Raw genomic sequence first — 14,982 nt, 5'->3', positions numbered from 1 at the left:
GATTGCATGGCTGTGTGCGCAATTCTATACACCTGTCAGCAATGGGTGTGACTGAAATAGCCGAATCCACCAACCCACATACTTTTCTATATACAAAATCTCAATCTCAAGCTCAAAAAAATTAAGGGAACAACACAAACAAACTGTCCACTTTGGAAGAAACACTGATTGACAATAAATTTCACATGCTGTTGTGCAAATGGAATAGACAACAGGTGGAAATTATAGGCATTTAGCAAGACACCCCCAATAAATGAGTGGTTCTGCAGGTGGTGACCAGACCACTTCTCAGTTCCTATGCTTCCTGGCTGATGTTTTAGTCACTTTTGAATGCTGGCGGTGCTTTCACTCTAATGGTAGCATAAGACGGAGTCTACAACCCACACAAGTGGCTCAGGTAGTGCAGTCATCCAGGATGGCACATCAATGCGAACTGTGGCAAGAAGGTTTGCTGTGTCTGTCAGCGTAGTGTCCAGTAGTGTCCAGTACATCAGGAGACGTGGAGGAGGCCGTAGGAGCGCAACAACTCAGCAGCAGGACCGCTACCTCCACCTTTGTGCAAGGAGGAGCAGGAGGAGCACTGCCAGAGCCCTGCAAAATGACCTCCAGCAGGCCACAAATGTGCATGTGTCTGCTCAAACGGTCAGAAACAGACTCCATGAGGGTGGTATGAGGGCCCGACGTCCACAGGTGGGGGTTGTGCTTACAACCCAGCACCGTGCAGGACGTTTGGCATTTGCCAGAGAACACCAAGATTGGCAAATTTGCCACTGGCACCCTGTGCTCTTCACAGATGAAAGCAGGTTCACACTGAGCACATGTGACAGACGTGACAGAGTCTGGAGACGCCGTGGAGAACGTTCTGCTGCCTGCAACATCATCCAGCATGACCGGTTTGGCGGTGGGTCAGTCATGGTGTGGGGTGGCATTTCTTTGGGGGGCCGCACAGCCCTCCATGTGCTCGACAGAGGTAGCCTGACTGCCATTAGGTACCGAGATGAGATCCTCAGACCCCTTGTGAGACCATATGCTGGTGTGGTTGGCCCTGGGTTCCTCCTAATGCAAGACACTGCTAGACCTCATGTGGCTGGAGTGTGTCAGCAGTTCCTGCAAGAGGAAGGCATTGATGCTATGGATTGGCCCGCCCGTTCCCCAGACCTGAATCCAATTGAGCACATCTGGGACATCATGTCTCGCTCCATCCACCAACGCCACTTTGCACCACATACTGTCCAGGAGTTGGCGGATGCTTTAGTCTAGGTCTGGGAATAGATCCCTCAGGAGTCCATCCGCCACCTCATCAGGAGCATGCCCAGGCGTTGTAGGGAGGTCATACAGGCACGTGGAGGCCACACACACTACTGAGCTTCATTTTGACTTGTTTTAAGGACATTACATCAAAGTTGGATCAGCCTGTAGTGTGGTTTTCCACTTTAATTTTGAGTGTGACTCCAAATCCAGACCTCCATGGGTTGATACATTTGATTTCCATTGATCATTTTTGTGTGATTTTGTTGTCAGCACATTCAACTATGTAAAGAAAAAAGTATTTAATAAGAATATTTCATTCATTCAGATCTAGGATGTTATTTTAGTGTTCCCTTTATTTTTTTGAGCAGTGTATAATGTATAAGTCAGGCTGAGAGATGTTTTGGGAACAATGCTTGATAATGAAATATCTAAGTTCAAGATATTTCAGGTACCACTGCTTGAAAGAACCAAACCTTTCTTCTATAAATGTCTATTTTACAACTAGACAAAGAGTAGAAATGTCAGTGTTTGTCATTCGTCTAGGCTGTGAACCAGTCTGTTTAGCTAACGCATTCCACTCCTTGTACTCTGTGTCATATACCAAAGAGCACGACAGGAGTGTCAAGGATGGAAATGATAGCTAACCAGACTGGTAACCATGGTACCACAGTCAGCTATGCCTGTAAGTGTGTAAAGGTACATGAGGGTGTGCCTGTGTACTGACATGAGGAAGGAATTCCAGTGCCTGGGTACAGGAAAGCAGAAGAGGTTGGACTTCTTGTAAATGCTAGGAAGCGAAAGTCAAACGTACTGATGTTGACAAACAAGGCCAAGGGACTTTCCAGTGAAAGCAAGCCTGCTTCCCTTAGTCATATCTCATAGTCTGTCCTGTGTGTATGAGGGAGTAACGGAGAGAGACAAAGAGACAAAAACAAGGACCAACACAATGGAGGACGAGAAGAGCTATGACCCCGGTGACAGGACACTCAAGTTTGTCAACAGACAGGATGACATTAGTAAGGCTTCTTTATGCCTCTCTTATGATTAAAAGGCAATGCTTTGAAAAATAGATGAACTGTATAGTCAACTGTGGCCAGACAGTGTAGATTGTATCTTGAAAGTACCTCATGTAAAGGCATTAGGAACATATCTATCATGTTGACTATTTTCTAATTAAAATGTCATGAAATGTAATGAATCATCTAAAATGGAATGTTGAAAGGAACATAATCACATACTGTATATGGTTGGTCTCTGTGTCATAAATCATTTGGCAGCATCCATTGAAACTGGATTCCATTTATGTAGGTTTGTCCCCTTCTGTTCCTGTGTCATTTGTACATTCTCATGCACCACTTGTCCCAAGGATACATTTTTATCACTGTTTTCATTGTTGTTGTGTCTCAGCTCTGGATGACATCCCTGAAACCTTGAGGGCAGAGATGTCCTTTGGTTACGCGGCAGTCACAAAGTCAATGTCCAAATTGTTTACAAGCCTGAAGCAATTAAAAGGTCCGGGGCCACACTCTGACCAGAGGCTGCATCTGCTGCAGAACTGTCCAACTGTTGCCTTGCCCCAGGTACATGGGGTCACTGCCTGCCCCTCCATGCGTGCCTGTCCCACCTGTGGTGCACTATTGGAGCATGACATGACCGCTTGTAAGAATTTACTTTGCCCGCGTTGCGAGAAAGAGTTCTGTTTTGTGTGCCTTAAGCTCAAATCTGAGTGCATGAAGACCAGCTCACCATACAAAGCCTGCTCTGCTGGTGTTGCCCCCAGGCAGACCTCCATACCCACCTGGAGTGGTAATTGAAAACTTTATGCATATATATTTATCACTTTCCTTCCCATGAGCCATCTGATCCAATACACTTCTCACAAGATATGTTAAGATAGTAATACAGTAATCAACAAAAATCGATTCCAGATATTTCAGAAATGTATTGTTGAGAATGACGAATGAGGTAATTGTATAAGTGGCATAATATTATTTTGTAGTATCTTTATTATCAAATTGTTACTTTACTTTTATCAATGTTCTAAAGTCCTAGTGCTAATGTCCATCTATGTCCATCTAAGTCTGTTGGTGTAATAACATTTATATCTTATATTAAATTATGTGTTTATGTCTGAGTATTTGTTAACATTGTACAATGAATATGAATTATACACCAACTTTGCATTCATACAAGGAAACAGAAGTTCCTGTTTAACCCCCTGGGCAGATTGACATGCTATGATAAAGTACATGATGCTACCATACGAAACCTGGTTCACTGAGGTCTGGTCCTCACATAGGGATAGATAGAGGACTCTAGTGGCCAAAAGCTTGTTTTAGCATGGGAAGCACCATTGAGGACTTTTCCCATTTAGGAGGAGTCAACTGGGTGTGGCTTCTTATGGGTTAAGGAAGGATCCCATGATTCCACCCGGGTCATCAGGTGGGATCAGCCAATTAATTATATTTGTGAGCTAACATTCCATAACTGCAGGTGGCAGTAAATCGCCAACCTTGACTTTATACTGTACCTGTTCAAATAACACCCTCCAGGTGGCAGTATGCACCCTTTCAGTTTGTTTACCAACTCATAGAAGTAGTAAAATAAGAAAATGGACTACTTCAAAATGGAGATGGCCTCAATGGCACTGCCCGTGCTCTCACAGATGCTATGACATACAATGATGCAATGTCCATCTAAGTCTATTGGTCCTCATAAGACTACACAAGTTCTTTACTAATGGGGCTGAAGTCAGATAGACTGGGTACAAGGTAATCAAAAGAGTTATCAAAAGAGTTCATGTTATTACAAACACATTTAATGAAATATTGATGTTAATCATGCAATAGTATTGATATACAAAGGGATACATTTTTGGTTTGTTCTCAAATTTAGGGGCCCATTGATTGCTATGGAATCCCGGCATTCTCCATCATGGCTCAGTATGAGGTAAGGATCATTTGTAGATTGTTCGTAAGAGTCATTGTTACTGTAAGATATCTTAATAAAGAGTTGTTTTATTGGTGTGGCAACAAGGTAATGAGCACTTTCTCTTTGATGTATTTTCATCTGTGTGTGTTTGTAACTCATGATAAATCAGAGAACAAAGAGGACGGATGGAAAGCTAAAATAGGTCAACTGATAGGGAAGGGAGCATGCGCCAACCAGGGAAATGCCAGCTACAGCAGCATATGGCCAGGTATCCGGTGTAGTCAATCACATGATCAGATATTACCCGTCTCAGAGATTTTTGTACAATCAGTAACTGATTTCTCTGTAGATTGCATTTCAGATTTGATCATGTATTTATATATTTTCAACAAGAAAACAGCTTTTAATTTGAATGTTTTTGTCTTACCATTTTGTGTTCTATTGTCACACCAGCCTTCGCTTTGGCTCCCCCTCCTGTTCAGCTCAGGCATTTGGAGTCGTCGGCCTACTAGCTGCCGAACCAGCTGCTGGCAAACGCCCTAAACTCATCAACCCTGGACTTGTCTCGTCATCATTACACACACCTGGCTCCAATCCCCACTCTATCACTCTATATATACTCCCTTTGTCATTTGTCTTTGTCTGTCATTATTGTTTGTTTTCCTGAGATGAATCGCTGGTACTAATTCCTGAGACCCTTGTTATTTTGCACTTTGGGTTTCGTCCCACTTTTTATAGAGATATATGTGTGTGTATATATATATATATATATGTTAGTGCTGTAATGAATTCAGTCATTCTAAACCTGGGACTACCTCCTGCCTACTCCTCTCTACACTATGTGACATCTATTGCCATGGTGATAGTCAAAGGAATGGGATCCCAGGTCAGTGTACCTTGGTCTCAGCACTCTGTGGTTATAAACCTCTAGTCAGCCTGAGAGAATAATGATCCTTAGTTAGTGCCATTACCATTATTTCATTATAAAAACTGATGCACACTAGTTCTGTTCAAATCTATAAACACAAACAAAATTCCAAGCAATGCCAGCTTGGTGAAATTAGAAGAGCGATGCATCCCAGCTGTCACACATCCCAGCTGTCACACATCCCAGCTGTCACACATCACAGCTGTCACACATCCCAGCTGTCACACATCCCAGCTGTCACACATCACAGCTGTCACACATCACAGCTGTCACACATCCCAGCTTTCACACATCCCAGCTGTCACACATCCCAGCTGTCACACATCACAGCTGTCACACATCACAGCTGTCACACATCCCAGCTGTCACACATCTCAGCTGTCACACATCCCAGCTGTCACACATCCCAGCTGTCACACATCCCAGCTGTCACACATCACAGCTGTCACACATCCCAGCTGTCACACATCACAGCTGTCACACATCCCAGCTGTCACACATCACAGCTGTCACACATCACAGCTGTCACACATCCCAGCTGTCACACATCACAGCTGTCACACATCCCAGCTGTCACACATCCCAGCTGTCACACATCCCAGCTGTCACACATCACAGCTGTCACACATCCCAGCTGTCACACATCACAGCTGTCACACATCCCAGCTGTCACACATCCCAGCTGTCACACATCCCAGCTGTCACACTAATCCTTTATTTGGATTAGTGATGACTACATTAAAAGGAATGTCTATCATCTGTGAAAACATATAGAAGATAGTATAGTTTCTGTGAATAGTGTAGACAATATCTAAAACCAACAGGCTAAAATTACACAGTGATACAACCCGGATGCTCTCGATGGTGCAGCTGTAAAACCTTTTGAGGATCTGAGGACCCATGCCAAATCTTTTCAGTCTCCTGAGGGGGAATAAGTTTTGTCGTGCCCTCTTCACGACTGTATTGGTGTGCTTGGACCATGTTAGTTTGTATATATACAGTGATAGAGTGGGGATTGGAACCAGGTGGTGCAAGGACAACAACCTCTCCCTCAATGCGATCAAGACAAAGGAAGTGATTGTAGACTACAGGAAAAGGAGGACTTTTCTCGTCGACCAGGCTGTAGTGGAGCAGGTTGAAAGCTCCGAGCACACCAAGACAGTCGTGAAGAGGGCACGACAAAACCTATTCCTCCTCAAGAGACTGAAAAGATTTGGCATGGGTCCTCAGATCCTCAAAAGGTTTTACAGCTGCACCATTGAGAGCATACTGACGGTTTGCATCACCGCCTGGTATGGCAACTGCTCGGCCTCCGATCGCAAGGCACTACAGAGGGTAGTGCGTACGGCCCAGTACATCACCGGGGCCAAGCTTCCTGCCATCCAGGACCTCTATACCAGGCGGTGTCAGAGGAAGGCCCTAAAAATTGTCAAAGACTCCAGCCACCCTAGTCAAAGACTGTTCTCTCTGCTACCGGAGAGCCAAGTCTAGGTCCATGAGGCTTCTAAACAGCTTCTACCCCAAGGCCATAAGACTCCTGAACAGGTAATCAAATGGCTACCCATACTATTTGCATTGCCCCCCCTTATGCTGCTGCTACTCTCTGTTATTATCTCCGCATAGTCACTTTAATAACTCTACCTACATGTACATATTACCTCAATTACCTCGACATCGTTGCCAAAGCACATTGACTCTGTACCAGTACCCCCTGTATATAGCCTCCACATTGACTCTGTACCGGTACCCCCTGTATATAGCCTCCACATTGACTCTGTACCAGTACCCCCTGTATATAGCCTCCACATTGACTCTGTACCGGTACCCCCTGTATATAGCCTCCACATTGACTCTGTACCGGTACCCCCTGTATATAGCCTCCACATGACTCTGTACCGGTACCCCCTGTATAAAGCCTCCACATTGACTCTGTACCAGTACCCCCTGTATAAAGCCTCCACATTGACTCTGTACCGGTACCCCCTGTATATAGCCTCCACATTGACTCTGTACCGGTACCCCCTGTATATAGCCTCCACATTGACTCTGTACCGGTACCCCCTGTATATAGCCTCCACATTGACTCTGTACCGGTACCCCCTGTATATAGCCTCCACATTGACTCTGTACCGGTACCCCCTGTATATAGCCTCCACATTGACTCTGTACCGGTACCCCTGTATAAAGCCTCCACATTGACTCTGTACCGGTACCCCTTGTATATAGCCTCCACATTGACTCTGTACCGGTACCCCTGTATATAGCCTCCACATTGACTCTGTACCGGTACCCCTGTATATAGCCTCCACATTGACTCTGTACCGGTACCCCCCTGTATATAGCCTCCACATTGACTCTGTACCGGTACCCCCTGTATATAGCCTCCACATTGACTCTGTACCGGTACCCCCTGTATATAGCCTCCACATTGACTCTGTACCGGTACCCCCTGTATATAGCCTCCACATTGACTCTGTACCGGTACCCCCTGTATATAGCCTCCACATTGACTCTGTACCGTACCCCTGTATATAGCCTCCACATTGACTCTGTACCGGTACCCCCTGTATATAGCCTCCACATTGACTCTGTACCGGTACCCCCTGTATATAGCCTCCACATTGACTCTGTACCGGTACCCCCTGTATAAGCCTCCACATTGACTCTGTACCGGTACCCCCTGTATATAGCCTCCACATTGACTCTGTACCGGTACCCCCTGTATAAAGCCTCCACATTGACTCTGTACCGGTACCCCCTGTATATAGCCTCCACATTGACTCTGTACCGGTACCCCCTGTATATAGCCTCCACATTGACTCTGTACCGGTACCCCCTGTATATAGCCTCCACATTGACTCTGTACCGGTACCCCTGTATATAGCCTCCACATTGACTCTGTACCGGTACCCCTGTATATAGCCTCCACCTTGACTCTGTACCGAGTACCCCTGTATATAGCCTCCACATTGACTCTGTACCGGTACCCCTGTATAAGGCCCTCCACATTGACTCTGTCCCGGCCCCCCTGTATATAGCCTTCCACATTGACTCTGTACCGGTACCCCCTGTATATAGCCTCCACATTGACCTGTACCGGTACCCCCTGTATATAGCCTCCACATGACTCTGTACCGGTACCCCCTGTATATAGCCTCCAATTGACTCTGTACCGGTGCCCCCTGTATATAGAACCTCCACATTGACTCAGTACCGGTCCCCTGTATATAGCCTCCACATTGCTCTGTACTGAGGTACCCCCTGTATATAGCCTCCACATTGCCTCTGTACCGGTACCACCTGTATATAGCCTCCACATTGACATGTACCGTACCCCTGTAATAGTCCTCCACTTGACTCTGTACCGGTACCCCTTGTATAAAGCCTCCCATTGACTCTGTTACCGGTACCCCCTGTATATAGCCTCCACATTGACTCTGTACCGGTACCCCCTGTATATAGCCTCCACATTGACTCTGTACCGGTACCCCCTGTATATAGCCTCCACATTGACTCTGTACCGGTACCCCCTGTATATAGCCTCCACATTGACTCTGTACCGGTACCCCCTGTATATAGCCTCCACATTGACTCTGTACCGGTACCCCCTGTATATAGCCTCCACATTGACTCTGTACCGGTACCCCCTGTATATAGCCTCCACATTGACTCTGTACCGGTACCCCCTGTATATAGCCTCCACATTGACTCTGTACCGGTACCCCCTGTATATAGCCTCCACATTGACTCTGTACCGGTACCCCCTGTATATAGCCTCCACATTGACTCTGTACCGGTACCCCCTGTATATAGCCTCCACATTGACTCTGTACCGGTACCCCCTGTATATAGCCTCCACATTGACTCTGTACTGGTACCCCCTGTATATAGCCTCCACATTGACTCTGTACCGGTACCCCCTGTATATAGCCTCCACATTGACTCTGTACCGGTACCCCCTGTATATAGCCTCCACATTGACTCTGTACCGGTACCCCCTGTATATAGCCTCCACATTGACTCTGTACCGGTACCCCCTGTATATAGCCTCCACATTGACTCTGTACCGGTACCCCCTGTATATAGCCTCCACATTGACTCTGTACCGGTACCCCCTGTATATAGCCTCCACATTGACTCTGTACCGGTACCCCCTGTATATAGCCTCCACATTGACTCTGTACCGGTACCCCCTGTATATAGCCTCCACATTGACTCTGTACCGGTACCCCCTGTATATAGCCTCCACATTGACTCTGTACCGGTACCCCCTGTATATAGCCTCCACATTGACTCTGTACCGGTACCCCCTGTATATAGCCTCCACATTGACTCTGTACCGGTACCCCCTGTATATAGCCTCCACATTGACTCTGTACCGGTACCCCCTGTATATAGCCTCCACATTGACTCTGTACCGGTACCCCTGTATATAAGCTCCCATTGACTCTGTACCGGTACCCCCTGTATATAGCCTCCACATTGACTCTGCTACTGGTACCCCCTGTATATAAGCCTCCACATTGACTCTGTACCGGTAACCCCTGTATAAAGCCTCCACATTGACTCTGTACCGGTACCCCTGTATATAGCCTCCACATTGACTCTGTACCGGTACCCCTGTATAAAGCCTCCACATTGACTCTGTACCGGTACCCCCTGTATAAGCCTCCACATTGACTCTGTACCGGTACCCCCTGTATAGCCTCACATTGACTCTGTACCGGTACCCCCTGTATATAAGCCTCCACATTGACTCTGTACCGGTACCCCCTGTATAAAGCCTCCACATTGACTCTGTACCGGTACCCCCTGTATATAAGCCTCCACATTGACTCTGTACCGGTACCCCCTGTATATAAGCCTCCACATTGACTCTGTACCGGTACCCCCTGTATATAGCCTCCACATTGACTCTGTACCGGTACCCCCTGTATATAGCCTCCACATTGACTCTGTACCGGTACCCCCTGTATATAGCCTCCACATTGACTCTGTACCGGTACCCCCTGTATATAGCCTCCACATTGACTCTGTACCGGTACCCCCTGTATATAGCCTCCACATTGACTCTGTACCGGTACCCCCTGTATATAGCCTCCACATTGACTCTGTACCGGTACCCCCTGTATATAGCCTCCACATTGACTCTGTACCGGTACCCCCTGTATATAGCCTCCACATTGACTCTGTACCGGTACCCCCTGTATATAGCCTCCACATTGACTCTGTACCGGTACCCCCTGTATATAGCCTCCACATTGACTCTGTACCGGTACCCCCTGTATATAGCCTCCACATTGACTCTGTACTGGTACCCCCTGTATATAGCCTCCACATTGACTCTGTACCGGTACCCCCTGTATATAGCCTCCACATTGACTCTGTACCGGTACCCCCTGTATATAGCCTCCACATTGACTCTGTACCGGTACCCCCTGTATATAGCCTCCACATTGACTCTGTACGGTACCCCTGTATAGCCTCACATTGACTCGGTACGGTACCCCTGTATAGCCTCCACATTGACTCTGTACCGGTACCCCCTGTATATAGCCTCCACATTGACTCTGTACCGGTACCCCCGTATAAGCCTCCACATTGACTCATTTACCGGTACCCCCGCTGATATAGCCTCCACATTGACTCGGTACCTGTACCCCCTGTATATAGCCCTCCACATTGACTCTGTACCGGTACCCCCTGTATATAGCCTCCCACATTGACTTCCCTGTACCGGTACCCCCTGTATAGCCTCCACATGACTCTGTACCTGTTAACCCCCTGTATATAGCCTCCACATTGACTCTGATACCGGTACCCCCTGTATATAGCCTACACATTGACTCGGTACCTGTACCCCCTGTATATAGCCTCCACATTGACTCTGTACCGGGTACCCCCTGTATATAGCCTCCACATTGACTCTGTCCCGGTACCCTCCTGTATATAGCCTCCACCTTGACTCTGTACTGGTACCCCCTGTAATAAAGCCTCCACATTGACTCTGTACCGGACCCCCTGTATATAGTCTCCCACATGACCTCTGTACCGGTACCCCCTGTATAAAGCCTCCACATTGACTCGGTACCGGTACCCCCTGTATAAAGCCTCCACATTGACTCTGTACGGTACCCCCTGTATAAGCCTCCACATGACTCTGTACCGGTACCCCCTTTATAAGCCTCCACATTGACTCTGTACCGGTACCCGCTGTATAAAGCCTCCACATTGACTCTGTACCGGTACCCCCTGTATATAGCCTCCACATTGACTCTGTACCGGTTACCCCCTGTATAAGCCTCCACATTGACTCTGTACCGGTACCCCCTGTATAAAGCCTCCACATTGACTCTGACCTGGTACCCCCCTGTATAAAGCCTCCACATGACTCTGACCGGTACCCCCTGTATAAAGCTCCACATTGACTCTGAACCGGTACCCCCTGTATATAGCCTCCACATTGACTCTAGGGTACCGGTACCCCCTGTATAAAGCCTCCACATTGACTCTGTACCGGTCCCCCTGTATAAGCCTCCACATTGACTCTGAAACGGTACCCCCTGTTATAAAGGCCTCCACATTGACTCTGACCGGTACCCCCTGTATATAGCCTCCACATTGACTCTGTACCGGTGACCCCCTGTATATAGCCTCCACATTGACTCTGTACCGGTACCCCCTGTATAAGCCTCCACATTGACTCTGTACCGGTACCCCCTGTATATAGCCTCCACATTGACTCTGTACCGGTACCCCCCTGTAATAGCCTCCACATTGACTCTGTACCGGTACCCCCTGTATAAAGCCTCCACATGGACTCTGTACCGGTACCCCCTGTATATAGCCTCCACATTGACTCTGTACCGGTACCCCTGTATATAGCCTCCACATTGACTCTGTACCGGTACCCCCTGTATATAGCCTCCACATTGACTCTGTACCGGTACCCCCTGTATATAGCCTCCAATTGACTCTGTACCGTACCCCCTGTATATAGCCTCCACATTGACTCTGTACCGGTACCCCCTGTATATAGCCTCCACATTGACTCTGTACCGGTACCCCCTTGTATATAGCCTCCACATGGACTCTGTACCTGGTACCCCCTGTATAAGCCTCCACATTGACTCTGTACCGGTACCCCCTTGTATATAGCCTCCACATTGACTCTGTACCGGTACCCCCTGTTTATATAGCCTCCCACATGACCTCATGTAATGTACCCCCTGTGTATTAACGCCTCCACATTGACTCTTGTACCGGTACCCCCTTGTAATATAGCGCTCACATTGACTCTGTAACCGGGGTTACCCCATGTCTAAAGCCTCACATTGACTCTACCGGTACCCCCTGTATAAGCCTCCACATTTGACTCTGTACCGGTACCCCCCGGTATATAGCCTCCACCATTGACTCTTGTACCGGTACCCCCTGTATATAGCCTCCACATTGACTCTTGTAACGGTACCCCCTTGTATATAGGCCTCCACATTGACTCTGTACCGGTACCCCCTGTATATAGCCTCCACATTGACTCTGTACCGGTACCCCCTGTATATAGCCTCCACATTGACTCTGTACGGGTACCCCCTGTATAAAGCCTCCACATTGACTCTGTACCCGGTACCCCCTGTATATAGCCTCCACATTGACTCTGTACCGGTACAGACTCTGTACCTGTACCGCCCTGGTATATAGGCCTCCACATGACTCTGTACCGTTACCCCCTGTATATAGCCTCCACATTGACTCTATACCGTACCCCCTGTATATAGCCTCCACATTGACTCTGTACCGGTACCCCCCTTATATAGCATCCACATTGAACTCTTTACCAGGTGCCCCCTTTAATATAGCCTCCACATTGACTCCTTACCGGTACACCCTGTATATAGCCTCCACATTGACTCTGACCGGTACCCCCTGTATATATCCTCCACATTGACTCTGTACCGTACCCCCTGTATATGCCTCCACATTGACTCTGTACCGGTACCCACTGTATATAGCCTCCACATTGACTCTGTACCGGTACCCCTGTATAAACCCCACATTGATCTGTACGGTAACCACTGATATAGCTCCTCCACATATTGACTCTGTACCGTTACCGCCCTGTATATAGCCTCCACATTGCTCTGTACTCGGTACCCCCTGTAATATAGCCTCCACATTGACCCTGTACGGTACCCCCTGTATATAGCCTCCACATTGACTCTGTACCGGTACCCCCTGTATAAAGCCTCCACATTGACTCGGTACCGGTACCCCCTGTATAAAGCCTCCACATTGACTCTGTACCGGTACCCCCTGTATATAGCCTCCACATTGACTCTGTACCGGTACCCCCTGTATAAAGCCTCCACATTGACTCTGTACCGGTACCCCCTGTATAAAGCCTCCACATTGACTCTGTACCGGTACCCCCTGTATATAGCCTCCACATTGACTCTGTACCGGTACCCCCTGTATAAAGCCTCCACATTGACTCTGTACCGGTACCCCCTGTATAAAGCCTCCACATTGACTCTGAACTGGTACCCCCTGTATAAAGCCTCCACATTGACTCTGAACCGGTACCCCCTGTATAAAGCCTCCACATTGACTCTGAACCGGTACCCCCTGTATATAGCCTCCACATTGACTCGGTACCGGTACCCCCTGTATAAAGCCTCCACATTGACTCTGTACCGGTACCCCCTGTATAAAGCCTCCACATTGACTCTGAACCGGTACCCCCTGTATAAAGCCTCCACATTGACTCTGAACCGGTACCCCCTGTATATAGTCTCCACATTGACTCTGTACCGGTACCCCCTGTATAAAGCCTCCACATTGACTCTGTACCGGTACCCCCTGTATAAAGCCTCCACATTGACTCTGTACCGGTACCCCCTGTATATAGCCTCCACATTGACTCTGTACCGGTGCCCCCTGTATATAGCCTCCACATTGACTCTGTACCGGTGCCCCCTGTATAAAGCCTCCACATTGACTCTGTACCGGTACCCCCTGTATAAAGCCTCCACATTGACTCTGTACCGGTACCCCCTGTATAAAGCCTCCACATTGACTCTGTACCGGTACCCCCCGTATAAAGCCTCCACATTGACTCTGTACCGGTACCCCCTGTATATAGCCTCCACATTGACTCTGTACCGGTACCCCCTGTATATAGCCTCCACATTGACTCTGTACCGGTACCCCCTGTATATAGCCTCCACATTGACTCTGTACCGGTACCCCCTGTATATAGCCTCCACATTGACTCGGTACTGGTACCCCCTGTATATAGCCTCCACATTGACTCTGTACCGGTACCCCCTGTATAAAGCCTCCACATTGACTCTGTACCGGTACCCCCTGTATATAGCCTCCACATTGACTCTGTACCGGTACCCCCTGTATATAGCCTCCACATTGACTCTGTACCGGTACCCCCTGTATATAGCCTCCACATTGACTCTGTACCGGTACCCCCTGTATATAGCCTCCACATTGACTCGGTACTGGTACCCCCTGTATATAGCCTCCACATTGACTCTGTACCGGTACCCCTGTATATAGCCTCCACATTGACTCTGTACCGGTACCCCCTGTATATAGCCTCCACATTGACTCAGTACCGGTACCCCCTGTATATAGCCTCCACATTGACTCGGTACTGGTACCCCCTGTATATAGCCTCCACATTGACTCTGTACCGGTACCCCCTGTATATAGCCTCCACATTGACTCTGTACCGGCACCCCCTGTATATAGCCTCCACATTGACTCTGTACCAGTACCCCCTGTATATAGCCTCCACATTGACTCTGTACCGGTACCCCCTGTATATAGCCTCCACATTGACTCGGTACTAGTACCCC

The sequence above is a fragment of the Oncorhynchus kisutch genome, linkage group LG16 (genome assembly GCF_002021735.2).
Source record: "Oncorhynchus kisutch isolate 150728-3 linkage group LG16, Okis_V2, whole genome shotgun sequence".
Lineage (NCBI taxonomy): Eukaryota > Metazoa > Chordata > Actinopteri > Salmoniformes > Salmonidae > Oncorhynchus > Oncorhynchus kisutch.
This window is presented reverse-complemented; position numbering follows the sequence as displayed.